The 22,501-nt window shown below is 39.1% G+C and overlaps 1 protein-coding gene across 1 annotated transcript in view; it reads right to left on the reverse strand.

The window, feature by feature from the left end:
* LOC136866911 (zinc finger protein 431) overlaps positions 1-22,501 on the reverse strand; it is a 282,813-nt gene that overhangs the window by 69,209 nt on the left and 191,103 nt on the right. The gene's annotated exons all lie outside the window — the stretch shown is intronic.

The raw sequence follows: 22,501 nt of genomic DNA on the forward strand, positions 1-22,501 counted from the left end.
AAGCAAGGAAACTGGAAGGAGTGCAAATACTATTGAACTATTTCATTGATCAGTATACCAGGAGACATGTTCACAGGCATTTTGCAACAGAGAGTATGAACACTGTTAGAGAGTTAGCTGGATGAAAACAACTGAGGTTCCAGTCCACAGAGGGGCTGTCATATGTAAGGTAATTAACAAACCTATGAGAGTTACATTCATGCTTCATAGATTTAGAGAACGGTTGTGACTAAGTGCCACGGAAAAATGTTAGCCATACAATGGGACTATGAGCAATTGGGCTGTGGTACAACGACATTGGTTCAAGGTACTTATAGACAAGGCTGTAATATTTCACCTTTGTTGTTCACAGTTTACATGGAACATCTACTGAAAGTTATAAAGTTGAAGGGAGGGAAATGCAGTCAGCAGTTTGGTCTTCATGGCACATTATGCTGAATGCCTACAGTCTAATATCTCGGAACTTGAAAATAGGTTCAAGGAGTATGTTATGAAAACTAGCCTTTCTGAGACTAAATTGATGTCAGTATGTAAGAAACCTAAGAGAATTTAAAGTCAGGTTGTTAAAAGAAAGCTGGAACATGTAGAATATTTCAAGTATTTAGGATGTGTATTCTCCCATGATGGTAGTATAGTAAGCGAGATTAAATGAAGGTGCAGAAGAAGAAATGCAGTGACTGCAATCAACAGTATTCCGTAAGAAAGAAGTCAGATCCCAACAAAACTATCTTTACACCAACCTGTTTTCAGACCAACTTTGCTTTACGAGAGTGAAAGGTGGCTGGACTCTCGATATATGATTCATAAGTAAGAAGTACAAGACATGAAATTAGTGACAATGATCGCTGTTAAAACAAGTGGGAACAATGGCATGATGGTACTCGCAATGAAGAAACACAGGCTAAATGAGGAATGAACTTGATAATGAAGCTGTTCACGTAAACTGCCTTCAGTGGTGAGGATATGTCAGACAAATGCAGGAAGCTAGGTTACCTGAGAGAATAATGGACTTAGTCATCCAGAAAAGGACATTACATATTGTAACAAAATCTTCTATGATTAAACATTGTAGACCTATATTTATTAAGCTTTCCATTATGACTGGAGTGAACACACACACACACATATATAATGCACTTCTTAACGTATATGCAGAAACAGACAAACTTAAGCTCAGAAGTGATGTTCATTAACATAATACCAGGTCAGATAAACAAGTTGATTTAGCTCGCCACAGGTTACAAAAGACGGCATTAAGCCATTTCGTTGCTCACTTGAAGATGTTTAATAAACTGCCTTCAGATCTATAAGAACTACCATCTAAGATATTCAAAAATAAACTTAAAAAGTGGTCACTCATCCATACCTTTTACTCAGGGCACAAATACCAAGAAATTAATGAATCTGATATACTGAAATTACAATTTGTTGTTAGTTTGTCTGTGTACTGTATATTATGATTTTATTTTTTGAGAATGTCTATTGTATGTAACATACTTTTAATGACTGAATAAAATTCTATTCTATTCTAAGAGTCATAGAGGCTGACAAAGAGGACAATGGTTAGCCTCAGGTATAAGTATAGAACTAAACAAGGCTACGGGGTGAGATACTAAAGGAGGATTGTTTCAAAGTTTAGTAAAATTACAGAGGCTTGCAGACTGAAAACTGAAAGGCGTAACAGTCTATAGTGAAAATGTATGTTTGAACAGTACAATCTCGATAATCCGGCGGTTGCTTAGTCCACCACGTCGGGTAATCCAGCGCTCTCAGGAAACACGTATCATACTGTATTCCCTCCCTCCTCTCTTCAATATCTACTCATTCTGGACCAAAATGTTATTAAGCAAATAAAAGCTAATTACAAAAAATTGCTCCTTTCTGATACAATAAAACAAACTGATGAAGAAATACATTTCTAGAAAAAAACAAACATTAGAATGGTTCATGTTTGTGGGTTACTGTGGTCACGCCCTAGTTCATGAACCATGGGCAATGGCTGAGTGGCCTAGTAAGTGGTCCTGAGAGTCGGGATACCAGTTGCTATGGAATGGGAGTGGCATCTTGGACATATTCTGAGTCGTGGCCCTCCTTGTGCTCAGGCGGCTAGGACTATATAATTCACCGGTGGTCCATAACCCGTTAGAGGAGAGATCCTCACTTGGACTATGTGCAAGTAGGCTAGCATCCTGCTTCACGAATTTACCGAGCTCAGAACGTTTTAAGCAAGCCTCGCACCTATGGGAGTAATGGAGTCCCATTCCCATTTGACAGGCAAGGGACTCCTTGGAAACAACTTGGCGAACGAAATGGAATTCGATGGGGAGCTATCAATATTAATGGGGCTTATTGAAGAAAGAAGGTAGAACTGGCTGAGTCAGCAAAGAGGATGCATCTGGATGTGCTAGGAGCAAGTGATATTCGGGTAAGAGGAGATAATGAGGAAGAGATAGGATATTGTAAAGTGTACTTGACGGGTGTTAGAAAGGGAAGGGCAGAGTCTGGGGTAGGGCTCTTTATCAGGAATACCATTGCACGCAACATAGTTTCTGTTAGGCATGTAAATGAGCGAATGATCTGGGTAGACTTGTCAGTTGGAGGAATTAGGACAAGAATTGTGTCCGTGTATTCACCATGTGAGGGTGCAGATGAGGATGAAGTTGACAAGTTTAATGAAGCATTGAGTGACATCGTGGTCAGGGTCAACAGCAAGGATAGCATAGTGCTAATGGGCGATTTCAATGCGAGAGTTGGGAATAGAACTGAAGGATACGAAAGGGTGATTTGTAAATGTGGGAAAAATATAGAAGCTAATGGGAATGGGAAGCGTTTGCTGGACTTCTGTGCTAGTATGGGTTTAGCTGTTACGAATACATTCTTCAAGCCTAACGCTGTTCACCGCTACACATGGGAGGTTAGGGGTACCAGATCCATAATAGACTATATCTTAACAGACTTTGAATTCAGGAAATCTGTTAGGAATGTACGAGTTTTTCGCAGATTTTTCGATGATACAGACCACTATCTGATCTGTAGTGAGCTAAGTATCTCTAGGCCTAGGGTAGAGAAAGTGAAATCTGTCTGCAAACGAATAAGGGTAGAAAATCTCCAGGACGAGGAAATTAGACAGAAGTATATGGATATGATTAGTCAGAAGTTTCGAGCAGTAGACAGTAAGCAGGTTCAGGACATAGAAAGTGAATGGGTGGCATTCAGGGATGCTGTAGTAGAAACAGCAAGGGAATGCCTAGGAACAACTGTGTATAAGGATTGGAAAAGGCGAACGTCTTGGTGGAATGATGAATTGAGAGCAGCCTGTAAACATAAAAAGAAGGCTTATCAGAAATGGCTCCAAACAAGGGCCAAGGTAGACTGAGATTTTTACGTCGATGAAAGAAACAGAGCAAAACAAATAGTTGTTGAATCCAAAAAGAAGTCGTGGGAAGATTTTGGTAATAACCTGGAAAGGCCAGGTCAAGCAGCAGGGAAACCTTTCTGGACAGTAATAAAGAATCTTAGGAAGGGAGTGAAAAGGGAAATGAACAGTGTTTTCAGTAATTCAGATGAACTCATAATAGATCCCACGGAATCACTGGAGAGGTGGAGGGAATATTTTGAACATCTTCTCAATGTAAAAGGAAATCATCATGGTGGTGTTATAAACAGCCAAGCTCATGGGGAGGAGGAAAATAATGGTGAAATTATGCTTGAGGAAGTGGAAAGGATGGTAAAAAAAACTCCATTGTCATAAGGCAGCAGGAATAGATGAAATTACACCTGAAATGGTGAAGTATAGTGGGAAGGCAGGGATGAAATGGCTTCATAGTGTAGTAAAATTAGCGTGGAGTGTTGGTAAGGTACCTTCAGATTGGACAAAAGCAGTAATTGCATCTAAGTCATTGATTAGTATACCAGGCAAAGTATTCACTGGCATCTTGGAAGGAAGGGTGCGATCAGTCGTTGAGAGGAAGTTGGATGAAAACCAGTGTGGTTTCAGACCACGGAGAGGCTGTCAGGATCAGATTTTCAGTATGCGCCAGGTAATTGAAAAATGCTGCGAGAGGAATAGGAAGTTGTGTTTATGTTTCGTAGATCTAGAGAAAACATATGACAGGGTACCGAGGGAAAAGATGTTCACTATACTGGAGGACTATGGAATTAAAGGTAGATTATAAAATCAAAGGCATTTATGTTGACAATTGGGCTTCAATGAGAACTGATGGTAGAATTGAGTTCTTGGTTCAGGGTACTTACAGGGGTTAGACAAGGCTGTAATCTTTCACCTTTGCTGTCTGTAGTTTACATGGATCATCTGCTGAAAGGTATAACATGGCAGGGAGGAATTCTCTTAGGTGGAAATGTAGTAAGCAGTTTGGCCTAAGCTGACAACTTGGTCTTAATGGCAGACTGTGTCGAAAGCCTGCAGTCTAATATCTTTGAACTTGAAAATAGGTGGAATGAGTATGGTATGAAAATTAGCCTCTCGAAGTAGGTGAGAAAGTCAATAGAATTGAATGTCAGATTGGTGATACAAAGCTAGAACAGGTCGATAATTTCAAGTATTTAGGTTGTGTGTTCTCCCACGATTGTAATATAGTGAGATTGAATCAACGTGTAGTAAAGTTAATGCAGTGAGCTTGCAGTTGCGATCAGCAATATTCTGTAAGAAGGAAGTCAGCTCCCATACAAAACTATCTTTACATCGGTCTGTTTTCAGACCAACTTTGCTTTATGGGAGCGAAAGCTGGGTGGACTCAGGATATCTTATTCATAAGTTAGAAGTAACAGACATGAAAGTAGCAAGAATGATTGCTGGTACAAACAGGTGGGAACAATGACAGGAGGGTACTCAGAATTAGGAGATAAAGGCTAATTTAGGAATGAACTCGATGGATGAAGCTGTACGCATAAACCAGCTTCAGTGGTGGGGTCATGTGATGCGAATGGAGGATGATAGGTTACCTAGGAGAAAAATGGACTCTGCTATGGAGGGTAAGAGAAGTAGAGGTAGACCAAGATAGCGATGGTTAGACTCGGTTTCTAACTATTTAAAGATAAGAGGTATAGAACTGAATGAGGCCACTGCACTAGTTGCAAATCGAGGATTGTGGCAACGTTTAGTAAATTCTCAGAGGCTTGCAGACTGAATGCTGAAACGCATAACAGTCTATAATGATAATGTATGTATGTATGTATGTATGTATGTATGTATGTACAAACATTAGAGATGTCGTTTTCAATCTAGCTCACAGCTGGAACAAAGTTAAAAGTGACACTATCCAGTGTTTGTGGAAAGAGGATTGGCCAACATACCCTGCTTTCATTTTTGAAGACATGGTTGACCATTCTGAAGATGATAACTCTTCTTTACAATTGACTTCCCAATTTTTGCAAGAGTTTTCTAACAAATGTAAAGTGGATGATACCCAGACAAACCGACTAGCTTCAAGGGACAAGCCAGGAAAATTTTTGGTCCCTGTCTGACGAAGAAATCCTCAGCCAAATTCGATCCCCGGATGACGAATCTAATGACTCGGAGGTTTTGACTCAGCGAACTGTGACCAAAAGCGATGCATTGAATGCTCCCAATGTCTGCATTCAATGGGCAGAAGAAAATGGCATCGCGAGTGATGATGTCCTGGTGCTTAAACGGTTACAACAGTACGTTTTTGATAGAATGTATAAATCAAAGAAACAAAAAACATTCAATGATTACTTTTCATAGCCAAAACCTGTGTAGGTATTATTTTTTCCAGAAATAGAAATGTACTGTACTTATCTGTAAAACTGCTTTCTTTTACTCCCGATAATGCGGCAGTTACCCGGTCCAATATACGTCGGATTATCAAGATTGTACTGTATATTTTTATTGTTATATTTTAATACTGTATAAATCATTTCTTTCACAGTAGCCTACTTACATTGAAGGTAAAATAAAATATAACCAAAAAAAATAATCACTTTGTTGCATTTACACTTTAAAATCATCATAAGAAAGTTATTTTGTTTTATCATGGTACCCTGTTCATTTGCTAAAATAATATACATGCTAGGTAAAATAATGACAATACTTCTAAGAGTTGCTGCATTAAAAGAGTAACAGAGTGTTTTACATCTACAGTTTTGGCTCGGATAATACGGTGTCATGGTTAATAAGAGTTTGTATACCAGTACTCAGTTTTCAGATGCATCACTGGCTAATAATATTGTTATTAACCACTCCAGAAGCTAGCACTAGACTGCATTCTGTGTAAATAAATCAATGATTTGCATCGCAATGTGAAAAAAAATTTCAGTTCGATTTGCAGACAGCAAAGGACTGATTTCTCTCAACCTGTGATCCTGCCACACAAGTCCTGTTTTGGAAACTGTGAGTATTTATTAGATGTTATTCTTTAATTTGAAGTAATAAGGCACGTTAGCTATCTCTATAAACTCCAAACTAAAAGCAAAACCTAATTCATTGAGGAATACACATGGGCTCTAAAAGCGGGAGGGGGGGGGGGGGGGGGGGGGAGTTGCCTGGACCATGTAGGAGCCTGCTGGTCAGTTCGGAATTTTTAAAAGCTATTTTAGTTTGTAGTTGTTCTCAGTTATCAGTGGGAAACTACTCAGATTGTTGATATTCACAATGACAATTTTTTAAGTATAATGGAAGTGATTCACAAATACAATAACATAACTGGTGAACATTTGGTCAACGAAGAAGAAAACCAACTGAAAGACAAAAGAATGAGCGGCCAAGCACACTATTTATTATGGTATGCACAAAATTAATGTATTTTCCTATAAGGTGAAACACGTTTGAAAACCATTCTGAAACAAAGAGCAGACACATTTTCTGGTGGATAAATTGTTCATGCGACACCAGACATCTGCCACCAAGAAAAGAAGAATGCACTTGTTCAGTGTTAGGTTTTAAAAACAAAGAAACAAATGTACTTGAAATTTTGAGAGATATATTGCATTTAAGAACTTAAGTAGGAAAACAGGGGAGGCAAGAACTGTTGAAATACTGTGCAGCCTGAAAACTCTTCAAGTGCCACTTGCAGGCTGTCGTGCACTGCGTTACGACAAGGGCTCGAACATGTGGACACACATTAATGGAGTTCAATGAAGAACAGTTGAAAAAACTAAACTGCCAATTTTTCTCCCTGTGGAGTAAAATCCTTGAAAAGAGTTAAGTGTCAATGCTGCTACAGTGAACCATGAAGTACCGATATTTTTCCCCCCTGCAGAGCACACTCCTTGAACAGAATTGGTGTCAACGCTGCTACAGTGAAAAACGAAGTACTGATATTCCCCCTCATCCCTGCAGAGCATACTCCATGAAAAGAGTTGATGTCAACACTGCTACAGTGATCCATGAACTAATGACATTGTTTAGAAACATGGAAAGTTTGTTGCCTTTGTTTTGTAGCAGCACTGGTCACTGGGAATTGTTGAAACAACTCATCACATTACCGCTGCAAAGCCTTTCTGAGATCCATAGCAATGGAAGGTTATGAGCTGTGCATCTATAGCAAAGCACTATCCTTCGGTTCTCAAAGTTTGAGGCCTCATGAAGTACATTATATTTACCAAGACTCTTTCAATGTCATCATTTTGGCATGATGTACTGTCTGCTATTGACCGGAAGAATATCATCATTCAGAGCAAAGAGATTTCATCCAATATTGAGACCCAACTCAAGATGCAGAACAAACGTGATTCATACAAAATTATTTTGCACTAATCAAAAGCAGTTGTCAAATCAGTTGGTATGTCCTCTCACTTTGTTACTAGGATGAAAATGTGGAAGAAAACACACTTGAAGATGAAAAACTACAAGCAACAATTGAATTCAAGTTTTCTGTAATTGTTCCCGTTTCTGATTTTGTTCTGGCAGTTTTTAGACTATACCTGCTGGTTCTGATTTGATCCGTTTTGACTTACATGTACATGGATAATGATCAACTTGAAGAACCAATTATATTGTTTCCATACCCCTTAAGACTTAGCAGACGCAGAAAGCTTATACAAAGAAATAATGGACATGAGAAGCGTCCAGAGTACAGTGTTTGACTCAGAAAAGTACCCTCTTAAGCTTCTCAGTTCCATTCTTGAGAAAAAAACTGAAGCTTATTTTACAATTGCAGTAATTGTGTGTACTGCTTTGAGATTAGTTAACTCTCTCTCAAATCTGGCAGGGAGGCACAACTGTTGAAAATTCTCTGAAACCTTTGGCAATTTCAGCCATAGGAAATGAATTGGCATAAAAGTCTAATTTTCTAAAGTTGTTAACCATTTAAGCCAAAGAAAAGGCCAGGAAAGTGTGAAGTTTAGTTCAGTGTCCTATTTAAAACATGTCACTAAGTTCAGTTGAATTTTGTACAAGTATGTGAGTCACTGTTTAACCTTTAGCAAATGTTACTTCTAATTCCAGTTCTACATTACTAGTGCTTTATTTAAAGTTATTTTAACAAGCCAAAATAACAATTTAAAAATGCCTGTGCTTATTTGTCTTTTTACACTTCTTCCATGTGTAAAATAATCCTAAAAGATATACCTACCTTGTGTTAAATAGCCCGTACAAACCGGTTAATGGATAAAAAGTCAGATCCAATTCAATTAATCAATACTGATCTGTATATATAGCAGTTGACCAGGTGGCAGATTTCCTATCTGTTGTTTCCCTAGCCTTTTCTTAAATGATTGCAAAGAAATTGAAAATTTATTGAACATCTCCCTTGGTAAGTTATTCCAATCCCTGACTCCCCTCCCAGTAAATGAATATTTGCCCCAGTTTGTCCTCTTGAATTCCAACTTTATCTTCATATTGTGATCTTTCCTACTTTTAAAAACACCACTCAAACTTATTCATCTACTAACATCATTCCACGCCATTTCTCCACTGATAGCTCGGAACATACCACTCATTGCAAGAGACTATCCTCATTTTTCCGTATTGAAAGTCTGTTAAAGGAGAACAATAAAACTTTGATTTCCACCTATTCAATACATTAAAAGCAATGTTAAAATTAGGATCTCATCCTTTCAAATTTTGAACATCTTCAGCTATAAACATTCTTAACAAGGTTAAAACCGGTAACATTATTCTAGAAACTTACACTTATTGTCTACTGTTAACAAACTTTACCATAATAAACTATTAAAATTCTCTTAAATATAAAGCTTTATATATTAAGTCATAGTTAAAACAATATAACAATTTGTTGAGTTTGAAACTTTAAAACCTTGTTCTAATATTTGAAATACAATGTCACTAGTTAGTGACATTTACAATCTGTTAAAATTGTTGAATGTCTTAAAATTATTTGTTGGAATACACATTAAAATCACTTTGTTACTATTGGCGTGGGCTTTTCCACACGTTGTACTTGATGGAAATGAAATCTTAGTGCACTCTCTAAACAGCTGAGTTTAGGCGTGACTAATATTCATTTCGTCCATAAAATGATAAACTGAAGCACACTGTTGATTACAGGTTATAAATTTGTCGTACTTTAAATATTTAACGTCCAATTTTTCAAATTCACAAACTGCTTGTAGACTTTACCAGTGTAGGGCAATTCTACAGATGTTAACAAGGACTCAGTCAAATGGTGACGGTCAAGTTTTGATGATAAGCAAGTGGTAACTTCATCGAATTTTACATAAGTCCGTTGACATCTCCCGTCTTATTCGGCCTGCATTTACGTTAGTGCACTCAGCTGTTTGAAACAGAAAGACATCCAGCTCAAGACTGTCTTAACGATCATCATTTCAGTTTTTAATTTTCATCATGTTTTTAAAAACTTATTAATTAACATTTCATTTTATGTGTCACCTATGTCCTTTAATTCAATTTATATGTCTTACTGAGGATGACCCAATGCCAGGTCAAAACATGTCTATTTATATGTAAAGATTTGTCTTCACTGGATGTAAAATGTATAGTATTGACTAGGAGGATTAAGGTAGAATTGTACAATTTTGTAAGAGGGATGTCTCAAATCAAATGCATTGCGCTTGCCCACATACAATAAAATTTCATTAATAATTAATCAACAACAATAGACAAGGAAGTGATATTTGCAGGGACGTGTCAAATCGAATGCACTGCACTCGCTCACATAGAATGCTCTCCCATCACCTTAGGTGAAATAGAAAAGGCCCTTTTTGCCCTACAGAATGCCTGACCTAAAAGCCCCTTCACAGAAAGCTAGCTATCGCCCTACAGAATGCCTGACCTAAGAGCCCCTTCACAGAAAGCTAGCTATCGCCCTACAGAATGCCTGACCTAAAAGCCCCTTCACAGAAAGCTAGCTATCACCCTACAGAATGCTGGAGACCTAAAAGCCCCTTCACAGAAAGCTAGCTATCGCCCTACAGAATGCCTGACCTCAAAGCCCCTTCACAGAAAGCTAGCTATCACCCTACAGAATGCCTGACCTAAAAGCCCCTTCACAGAAAGCTAGCTATCACCCTACAGAATGCCTGACCTAAAAGCCCCTGCACAGAAAGCTAGCTATCACCCTACAGAATGCCTGACCTAAAAGCCCCTTCACAGAAAGCTAGCTATCACCCTACAGAATGCCTGACCTAAGAGCCGCTTCACATAGAATGCTCTCCCATCACCTTAGGTGAAATAGAAAAGGCCCTTTTGATCTACAGAAAGCTAGCTATGCCATACAGAATGCCAGAGACCTAAAAGCCGCTTCACAGAAAGCTAACTATCACCCTACAGAATGCCTCACCTAAAAGCCCCTTCACAGAAAGCTAGCTATCAACCTACAGAATGCCTGACCTAAAAGCCCCTTCACAGAAAGCTAGCTATCACCCTACAGAATGCCTGACCTAAAAGCCCCTTCACAGAATGCTAGCTATCGCCCTCCAGAATGCCAGAGACCTAAAAGCCGCTTCACAGAAAGATAGCTATTGCCCTACAGAAAGCTAGCTACTGCCCTACACAATGCCAGATGGTGGTGGTGGTGATTATTCTTTTAAGAGGTAGTACAACTTGGCAACCATCCTCTATATAACACTAATCAGAAAGAAAAAATGGAAGGGGTATGACACTTCAAAAAATGAAGGTATCGGCCATAGGAAGACAAGGGCCACGAAGGGGGTGAAAATGAAAGACTCCCTAGCCCTTGCAAACCTAACATCATCGGGGTCGGAAAAGAACAAGAGTTGATCAAGAGACAGAATGCCAGAGACTTAAAAGCCGCTTCACAGAAAGCTAACTATCACCCTACAGAATGCCTCACCTAGGTGTTAATATAAGGAAAGATCTTCACTGGGATAATCACATAAATGGGATTGTAAATAAAGGGTACCGATCTCTGCATATGGTTATGAGGGTGTTTAGGGGTTGTAGTAAGGATGTAAAGGAGAGTGCATATAAGTCTCTGGTAAGACCCCAACTAGAGTATGGTTCCAGTGTATGGGACCCTCACCAGGATTACCTGATTCAAGAACTGGAAAAAATCCAAAGAAAAGCAGCTCGATTTGTTCTGGGTGATTTCCGACAAAAGAGTAGCGCTACAAAAATGTTGCAATGTTTGGGTTGGGAAGAATTGAGAGAAAGAAGAAGAGCTGCTCGACTAAGTGGTATGTTCCGAGCTGTCAGCGGAGAGATGGCGTGGAATGACATTAGTAGACGAATAGGTTTGAATGGCGTCTATAAAAGTAGGAAAGATCACAATATGCAGATAAAGTTGGAATTCAAGAGGACAAACTGGGGCAAATATTCATTTATAGGAAGGGGAGTTAGGGATTGGAATAACTTACCAAGGGAGATGTTCAATAAATTTCCAATTTCTTTGAAATCATTTCGGAAAAGGCTAGGAAAGCAACAGATAGGGAATCTGCCACCTGGGCGACTGCCCTAAATGCAGATCAGTATTGATTGATTGATTGATTGATTGATTGAGACCTAAATGCCGCTTTACAGAATGCTACCTCTCACGCTACAGAATGCCAGAGACCTAAAAGCTGCATCACAGAATGCTAGCTATCGCCCTACAGAACGCCAGAGACCTAAGAGCCACTTCACAGAATGCCAGCTATTGCTCTACAGAACGCCAGAGAAATAAGAGCTGCTTCAAAGAATACTAAATATCATCCTACAGAACGCCAGAGATCTAAAAGACGCCTCACAGAATGCTAGCCATCGCCCTACAGAACACCAGAGACCTAAGAGCCACTTCAGAGAATGATAGCTATTGCTCTACAGAATGCCAGAGACCTAAGAGCCGCTTCACAGAATGCTACCTATTGCCTTACAGAATACCAGAGATCTAAAAGGCGCTTCACAGAATGCTAGCTATTGCCCTACAGACACCAGAGACCTAAGGGCTGCTTCACAGAATGGTAGCTATTGCTCTACAGAAGGCTAGCTATCGCCCTACAGAACGCCAGAGACCTAAAAGCCGCATCATGGCCCTAACCTGAGGGCTATCGCCCCCAGTCCCACTTTGCTCAGTCACAGTCCAATGTCACTAGTCTTAGTTCCCAACCAAACAGGTTGGCAGCATTGTTAGACCACCCAAGCATGTTCTCACGTCCTCAGCGAGAAGACCATGAAAAATAAACAACTGACAGTCATTCGGCATGCAGCTGAATGTCGTGAGTACTGGGTAGCAGGGTGTCAACCATTGATGTTGTAATATAAGCTATCTGTTACCCTGCACAGGATAGCATCATCTGCAAGAAGCCTTATCTCTCATTCCGGTCATTTACTCATATCATTTTTATATATGTAAGAAAACATAATGGTCCAATAATACTTCCTCGAAGAGTTACCCTCTTAATGATTACAGGATCAGATAAAGCTTTGCCTACTCTAATCCTCCAAGTTCTATTTTCTAGAAATATACGGCCGATTGCAGAAAAGATGACTAGTTTTAAGCCATAGACAACTGTTACCTAAACAACATCTAAATCGAGCACAATCTTCCATTGCATAGACAATGTTCAGCCGATGTTTAACTATACATCATTTAAAGTTTCAATATTGGTTTGAAAATGGAAATAGAAGTACCTTTCATGCAACTCTTCGCTTGTCACAACCAATGAAATTTGTTGGTGCACGCGCCAAATGCCAGTCAGCTGTATATCTCCCCACACACTACTCAAATATGGCTAATCATTAGCATGAATTGCCCACAGATAAGAATGTCGCTTACAGTGGAAATTAAATCTCATAATAATATCGACACTAAAGTGACGCCACCATTCAGGGAAGTGTAGATTTGATTATACATTTGTTATGGTAAGTCTAATCTACTCATAAACAGCTTCCATGAAGGGACGATGAAACCGAATGTGTTGTATGGGCCATATAGATGTAGCTTGCATTCTGGAGATCGTAGGTTTGTAACGCATCATTGACAGCCCTGAAGATTGTTTTCTTTAGTTTCCCTTATTTTTACACCAGGGAAATATTAGGGCTGTTAATATGGCCAAGTCTCTTCTTCCCCAGTCCTGCTCTTTAAACAGTAATCACTACTATCACCACCACTTGCCTTTTCCTGTCTCATAGTTGCCGAAAACTTACCTGAATTAGCGCGTCGATTATATATACAAAAAACATATACAACCTACTTTTTAGTTCCCAATATTAAATGAGTTTACTTGGTAGTAAATATAAGTGAATCCCTCCTGGCTGATGTACATGACAGCCCTCTGACAATTGGGACAAGTAATTCTGACATGCATGTACACAAAGTCACCTATAATTCCATGGAAATTACCCCACGTATAATAAAATACATTGGTTGCAAAGGATTCTGTTCAAGTTGACAGTTATCGGACTGTCCCTTTGTCAGTCTCAAGATCTTGAAAAGCGAAATCTTATTTTAAGCTCTAACTTCTCGCACATTTCAAGTGAATTGATGTGATTTTGCAGCGGGCGACCCACAGACAGGCCGCCGGACTGACCTTTCTTCCCAGAATCGTGTCACTATGATAATACAAATTACGTGTTTCATGATACATAACCTCTGATTGTAATTCACTCCTCTCCTTTGAGGTTAAACAGTGTTCTTGGCAGTGTTTACACCTGGCCGGTTGAACATTGGTTTGAGACATTAAGTGATAAATAACGTCTCTGCAATGATTCAGGCATACTTAGGCATCGTTTAACCGTAGACATGGTCTAAACACCGTTCCTCCAATCGGCCCATAGTCACTCACTCAGTCACCCTTTTGTCTAGCCCAACTACACTTAATTTTTGCCAGCAGCCTCCCTTGATCTACCCTATCAAATGCCTTAGATAGCTGACCATCACCAGTTCACATACAGGCACCGTCAAATACCTACTAGGTATATTCATTAGGGTTGATATATTTAACGTTGTTTTTTTGTAACAAGATATGCACTGGGCAATAACGCTTACCTGATTTCGTATCAGGCACCGTAAGATATTATGTTCTTTGTTGAGATCTAAAAGACTTGCAACAGCAGACTCCAACTTTATCAGCAGTATGTTAAAGGCTGTGGACACAGTGTCATATGAAAGGAATGACGATTACTAGAACAAAATCTTAGAGAAATAGAACAATGTACGAAATAAAACTGCGCATGTTGTGCTACATGCATCACACAAATTAAACATAAAATGACAAGCCAACCACTTCGAACGGAAGCCTGAAAGAGTAAATAGCACTTCACCCTCATGTATTGACCAGCACGGTGTTCCTCGTCTGTAAGAGTACACCCGGGATAATTGACTTATGTCCAGATAAATTATATATTTCAGAGAGAAGTCCTAATAGTCATCTGAGAAAAGTGAGGTCAGGTCAGCTGCATTTTACGATTCAACTGTCCGTATAACAGAAAACAAACAAATCATTTACTGTTTTTAAAATTAATGAATGATTAAAATTAAATTGGATCCCAAAGTTCAACTGAGCGCAAATGTTCAAAATTACGATACGCTACAATTTCTTCGGACAACTGAGTACTGAACACACGTATATTAATTAGTGATGGGCGAATGATACGGAAGTTCGAGCAGGCTCGAGTCGGCCCGATACGCTACGTAGGCTCGTTGCCGTATCGAACCTGTTCGAACTGTCAGGCGACACCACACATCGACTAAGCGGAGCGCGGACGGAAAATTCGTCCTATTAGATTACTACTAGGTATTATCCGCGCACTTTTTAGTGATAGATTTTTGTACTCGTTGGAGAAGTAAGAAGGGTTCCGTCAATACTGCCAACTGAATGGAAATGAAATCTGAATTGAATCGATAATATGATCGATCGATATGAATTTTATAAACCTTTATTATTTTAAGCAAACAACTGTGTCACACACACAATATTTAATACTATATAACATTTCCCGTTGCGAAACTTGTTCCTAGCATGAACTCTATGGTTTGGCTTTGCTGTGTAAACAACAACAGTACGAGTACTTAAAGTGTACGCCAGATGGCGCACAGCGATGATAAGCGATTCTTAGTTTGTGTTTCAAAGGTTGCCAATACGAATCTCGAAGATAACCAAAGTCGACCGCTTCAGCACTAGGGTGTAAATCTATCACTAAAAAGTGCGCGGATAATACATTCAGTATATTTATGTGTGTGGGGGGGGGGGGGGTGAACACAACGTTCTCAGTGAACGGAAAGAGCATTTGTTTAAGTCTTTCTGGCAGTACGAACAACAGATTGGTAATATTTATTTCGTTAATATGTACCTTTGCATTTTACATTTTGTCCGCTCTTCAGAAATACGTTTCTGTATAACTTTGTCGTGTTTTGCAGGCGTAATGTTGTTAATCATTACTTTCAAGTGCCGATAGTTAACATGTTTTTCGTATGCTACGAGCTAGCCTATTATTTTCTCATTAATAATTAGTAATACATTATTATTTTATTTGCTATTGGCTTTACGTCGCACCGACACAGATAGGTCTTATGGCGACGATGGGACAGGAAAGGGCTAGGACTGGGAAGGAAGCGGCCGTAGCATTAATTAAGGTACAGCCCCAGCATTTGCCTGTTGTGAAAATGGGAAACCACGGAAAAACCATCTTCAGGGCTGCCGACGGTGGGGTTCGAACCCTCTATCTCCCAGTAATACATTATTGTGTCCGCCTCTGTGGTGTAGTGGTTAGTGTGATTAGCTGCCACCCCCGAAGGCCCGGGTTCGATTCCCGGCTCTGCCACGAAATTTGAAAAGTGGCACGAGGGCTGGAACAGGGTCCACTCAGTCTCGGGAGGTCAACTGAGTAGAGGTGGGTTCAATTCCCACCTCAGCCATCCTGGAAGTGGTTTTCCGTGGTTTCCCACTTCTTCTCCAGGCAAATGCCGGGATGGTACCTAACCTAAGGCTACGCAGGTGAGGCCGCCTGGGCGAGGTACTGCTCATCCTCCCCAGTTGTATCCCCCGACCCAGAGTCTGAAGCTCCCGGACACTGTCCTTGAGGCCGTAGAGGTGAGTAGATATAAAAGAAGAATTCTGGACCAGCGCTGCGAGAGGATAATTCTGGACCAGCGAAAGCCACTGCGCATGCCCGTGCGCTTCCCCTCCCCCTGAAGGGGCCTCTCACTTGCCAAGGCGTGTGTGGAATGTTAACTACACATACTGCAAGGTCTTTATGTGAGAGGTAATTAATTCTTGAAAGGTGTGGGGGGGGGGGGGCAAGGTGCTGTGACTGGATTTGCTGGAGTAGCTTTCACTGGCTAAGGGGGTCAACCACATGTAGAATGAGGACAACACACTCAGAGGTCTTTATGTAAGAGGTAATTAATTTTCTTGAAAGGTTACTCTTGTGGCTAAGGTACAGTAACTATGTGGCAACTGGATTTGCTTTAATAGGTCACTTGCTGGTGAAAGCTGAACAGGATGTTAGTTTATGTAAAAAAAAATGATTCCTCACTCCTCTCTTACTGTGGGTGAGGGGGAAACACTAAGGAGTGCTACAGTGCAGCTGTTACTAGGCAAGATCCGCTTTCTAACTTGTTGAGGGTTATCTCTGTCACGAACAGGATGTTTATTGTAGGTTGTAATTTTGAGTGAAGGTGAACTAGAGACAAGTCCAGCCCACTGGTGAGGAGTGAAGGTGGTGGCAGGGAGTATTTAAGGAGCAGAGCACGACATGAAAACTATCATCTAGTTGGAAGAGTCTACTACTACTACTACTTTTCTTTCCTCTTCAGTAAGTGTAAGTTTATTTAGTTTGTTAATTTTAAAAAGATATAGCAGCTTCAACAGAATGGATATGTTAATGAAATTAAACAAAATTGCAAAGGCACCACAATTTCATAATAGAAAGTTAAGTGAGTTGCAACTTAACCATCCATTTAAGGTTAAAGCGCTGAGAGCGGTAGAAACAAGATTTGGGAGGAAAATAATCGTTGATATAGAAGGGGAAGATGAGGAGACTGTGAGTGTTTTCCTGCCGGCGCAATTCTCAAAACTTACAGCAGAAGAAATAGAAGAAATAAATTCTTTAAAAAACAACTTGAAAATGATGTACAGAGGCATGGAGAGGGGCTACCATCAAGTGTGCTTCCTACAGTAGAATGTCAACAGTTACGACATCTATTTTAACTAAGTAAGTATGCAGAGAGTATTTTCGTTCTTAATGTAACTTTTTTTTTGCCGTATTCGCATAATTGTTTTGTTAATTGAAAATAGTATGTGGTGTTTCTTTTCAGGTCTGAGGTGGTAATATGATGAAGTGGAAGAAAGTTGAGATTAAAACAGGAACTGAACATCAAGCATATCCAAGCATACAGAGTCGTCGTCTGCAAGTACATCGAGAGGAGGATGTGGTCGCTACTTCACAGCCTGTTGAAGATGAAGCGGGACAACTGAGCGCACAACAACAACAAGAAGTGAGTGCTAATTGTATTGAACTATGGAACAGAAGGTATATGTGACGAACCTGAGTAAAGCATATGAAAGCCAGCAGGTGGTGACAGCTGCTGTAGTGCGATTTCTTTTGAGTGAATTTTCAAGTAATGAACATTTTTTACTATTTCTTGGGTATAATACATTCGAAGAAATTTATAAAATTGAATTTTCCTTTTCTTCCCAAGATTGCAATAACATTTCCTATTACCGTAATACATTGTTAGGGAAGCTTCAGGACGACTTTCCTAGCGAAGCTGTACACTGTTCACGCGATGCAGAAGGTAGTGACCTAGCTCGATGGTTATACTGTGTAATGACGGATTGTACATTCTTGATAAGTCGTTGCTACAGCAACTGCTGGACTTGTCTTGAGATTGCTGAAAAATTTAGCACCAAATCGTAATTTTTTTTTGTAGTCATGGAGTTTCCTTCGAGCAAACGTAGAAAACTAGACATTAATTTACAGACAGATGAAGATGCGGGAAGAATGCAAACTCATTTTGATAGAGCGTTTGAACGCATTCGCGAGTTTATGAGGGAGGTAAATGGATCAATACTAATTTCATATCGGTTCGAACCTAGCGACGAGCGAGAAGAAGCTCAGTTCAAGCTGATTGAAAATCTTAACGAGCTAGAGGAAATGCGTAATCAGATGTTAGAAATTTATTTTCACGCTCGCGCTGTTAATGGACTAACTTTTCAGATAGAAGATTTGTCTGCTTTCCAGTGTAAACAAATCGAGGAAGCTTTTCGGCGCACAGTGTACACACTAGCGGTGGTAAATGTTAACAATGATTTCTTACTCCCCGAAGAGTTCCTAGATAAATCTTACGTGTGGTTTAATAAATACGTGAAGGAAGCACTCAAGACACAAGCATTAAAAGTAAATACCGTTCTCTGCACACAACATGTCCTTCACGATAAAATCGATAACAATTATTTTCATTCAAGGAACGCTGAAATTACTGAAGGTATTAACTTAAGAGAATGGTACAACGAACATGTAACGAAACCGATTCTGAAAAAATTATCAGAGTTCGAGGCTCGTGATTCGGGATGGTCCCTGCTACGAATTCGCGAATTGCGGATAAACATTAATAAAAATGTAGGTTTTCACGTGGGCAACTCGCCAACTAGTCTAACGTTGCCTACAGCAATTCGAAACAAGAAAGCAGTTATTAATCTGCGGAACACACGAGATGCTTGCTTGCGTGGAGTGTAGTTGCTGGCTTAGTTCCAGCTAAACATCATGTAGATCGCATTTCTTCTTATCCACATTATAATGCAATTTTAAATTTAAAAGACATACCAATCCCGATGGAAATGAGATACATGAGAAAATTTGAAGATCAAAACGAAATCTCCGTGAATGTATTCGGAGCGCAGTATGACGAGAACAACTGGGTGTGCATAGGACGGAATGATGACAAAAAAGAGTTTACTCTTGTACCTTTGTACATTTCACATAAAACGTGTGAAAAGATCGTAGATCTTCTAATGCTTCAGATTGGCGACAGTGAGAAGCATCACTTTTGTTTGATTAAGAATCTTCCACGTCTTGTGCGCTCATCTCTTACGAAGAACCATAATAGAATTTATATTTGCAGACGGTGTTTGTCTTACTTTTCTAATAAGGAAAAATTAGCTTTGCATACTAATAACTGTATACAATTTCCGGTGGGCAAAAGTATAATGCCTTCGGATAGCGAACGGCTAGTGTACTTTGCAGAGTATAAGGTTAAAGAGCCAGTGCCTTTTATTGTGTATGCTGACACAGAATGCATACTGAAACCTGTGTCTACTTGTTTTCCAAGTGATGACACCTCACATTCAACTCCAATTCACGAACATGTGCCATACAGCGTAGCATATTATTTACACTGTAGTTTTGACAGAGATTTGTGCTCTTTCAAACTCTATCGAGGTAGTGATTGTGTAAAATGGTTCGTAGATGAGATGTATAACTTGGTGGACACGCTTGCGCCCTATTATTTTGATACGAAACCAATGTTAGCATTAACTGTTGAGCAAGAAAATGAATTTCTTTCGTCTACATTATGTCACATATGTGAGAAGGAAATAGCAGATAATGAAATTAAAGTTCGCGATCATTGTCATTTAACGGGTGTTTACAGGGGATCAGCACATCAATTGTGTAACTTACAGTATCGTAAAATTTCTATCTTGCCGGTAGCATTCCATAATTTGACAGCCTATGATGGACATTTCATAATTAGAGAACTGCATAGGAAGGGAGGGGATGTTGTGACAAATCTCAGAACGAACATTAAACTATTAGCAGTGAACATGGAACGATACAAAGGATTTTCAAACTTTATACGTTATAACCAAAGACAGTGTGTTGAACTAAGATTTATAGACACCTACAACTTTATTCCTTTTTCGCTGGACAAAATGTCCCTATTACTTAGTGACGAGTCAAAGCTTGTAACGAGACGGTATTTCACCGATGATTTACAGTTTAAACTCGCTTCTCGGAAAGGGATATTTCCATACGAATATGTTACTTGTATGGAGGTGTTAGACGACACTAGTTTACCGTCAAGGAGTTCATTCTTTAGCTCTTTAAAGGGTGAAACTGTTTCGGAAGAAAACTACGCGTTTGCTCAGCTTATTTGGAATAAGTTTAACTGTAAATCGTTGGGTGAATATTCTGATCTTTACTTGAAAATCGATACTTTACTCTTGGCCGATGTATTTGAAAACGTTAGATTGAGTGGAAAAGAGACATATGGTATTGATGCCGCTCATTTCTACACGGTACCGTCTATGGCATCGAGTGCTATGAAGAAAATAACAGCTGTCCAGCTAGAATTACTTCAAGATATCGACATGCTGCAGTTTTTCGAACGCTCCATACGCGGTGGTAATGTGCAATGCGTTACGCGGCATGCAGTAGCAAATAACAAGTACATGTTAACATACGATGAGTCCAAACCGGAATCATACATAATGTACTTTGACGTGAACAATTTGTATGGATTCGCTATGCAACAGTTTCTTCCAACGGGCGGCTTTCAATGGGTCGAAAACGTTGAGAATTTAGACATTATGAATGTAGGAGATGAAGCAGATGTTGGGTTTATGGTAGAAGTTGATTTAATCTTCCCGCAAGAACTTCATGATAAACATGCCGATTATCCATTGTGTCCTGAAAAATCTACGAAACTAATGAGCACTCTTTACAACAAGGAACGGTATGTTCTTCATTATAGGCTATTAAAACAGTGTGTAGAATTAGGTATGAAAGTAGCTCACATTTACAGAGCGATTCAGTTTAATCAGAGCGCATGGTTAAAATGCTACATTGATTTGAACACAGAGAAACGAAAGTTAGCAAAAAATGAGTTTGAGAAAAGTTTCTATAAATTAATGAATAACGCAATTTTTGGTTGTTCATTAATGAACGTAAGGAAGCTGCGCGACGTCAGATGGGTCACACAGTGGAAGGGTCGTTCTGGTGCAGGTACGTTGATCTCAAGAGCAAACTTCAAACGTCGTATTATAGTAGACGAACAGTGTATGGTTATCGAAATGAAGAAACTTCAAATTCATCACAATCAACCGGTTAACCTCGGTGCTACAATTTTAGATTTGTCAAAAATGAAAATGAACGATTTTCACTACAACGTTATTTTGAGAAACACAGAATCAAACTCACAACTATTATACACTGACACCGACAGTTTGATATATAAGTTTTCATTTGATATATACGAGTTTGTGAAGGAAAATTCAGTTTTGTTTGACACAGGAAATTATGATGAAAATAATCCTTTCCAAATTGAAAGAAAAAATTCAGGTGAAATAGGTTTGATGAAGGATGAAAACGGTGGAAGTATTGTTGAAGAATTTGTAGGTTTGCGACCAAAGATGTATGCTATTAAGTTGTGTGAAAAAGAGAAACCTACATGTAAAGCTAAGGGTGTCAAAAAAAATGTTGTCGGTCACCTTACAATTGATCAGTATAGACGTTGTCTGTATGAAGGTGAACAAGTGACCAAACTACAAGTGTGCATTACTTGCAATTCTCATTCTGTGTTCACGGTTCGTCAATACAAACTAGCACTCACAGCTAATGATGACAAAAGGCACATCACAGATAACAAAATTAATACATTACCATTTGGACATTACAGTCTTGCAGAGAAAAGAAGTATAACTAATGTATAGCTATCTTGCAAAGTAGGTTTGCTTTTTTTGTGAACACCTCCTCCACTTTGTCATCAGTTTACCCCTCTGTATGTAAAATAATGTAATTTTCTCTGAAGGTGAATATTAAGTAATAAGAGGAGAAGCTCCTGTGATTACTTTAGAAACTTTTGTTTCATTCTGTAATTAATTAATGAAAAAAATGTAATCTTATAGAATTTCAAACTAGATAAACATTTCACTCGCTGTTTCTTTTATTCAATGTATTGTACTGTATTTATACTTTTAAAGTACATTGCATACTATTATATTTATTTAATTATAAATAAAGGAATCTTATAGAATTTCACTCGCTGTTTGTACTAACTAGTATTGTACTGTAAGTTAATTTTCTATCATTTATATATTAAAGTGCATTGTAAACCTTTATTTAATCTTTTTTCTTTTTCGAAAAAAATAAAAACTCTACACTAGA

The sequence above is a fragment of the Anabrus simplex genome, chromosome 3, assembly GCF_040414725.1.
Source record: "Anabrus simplex isolate iqAnaSimp1 chromosome 3, ASM4041472v1, whole genome shotgun sequence".
Taxonomy (NCBI): Eukaryota; Metazoa; Arthropoda; class Insecta; order Orthoptera; family Tettigoniidae; genus Anabrus; species Anabrus simplex.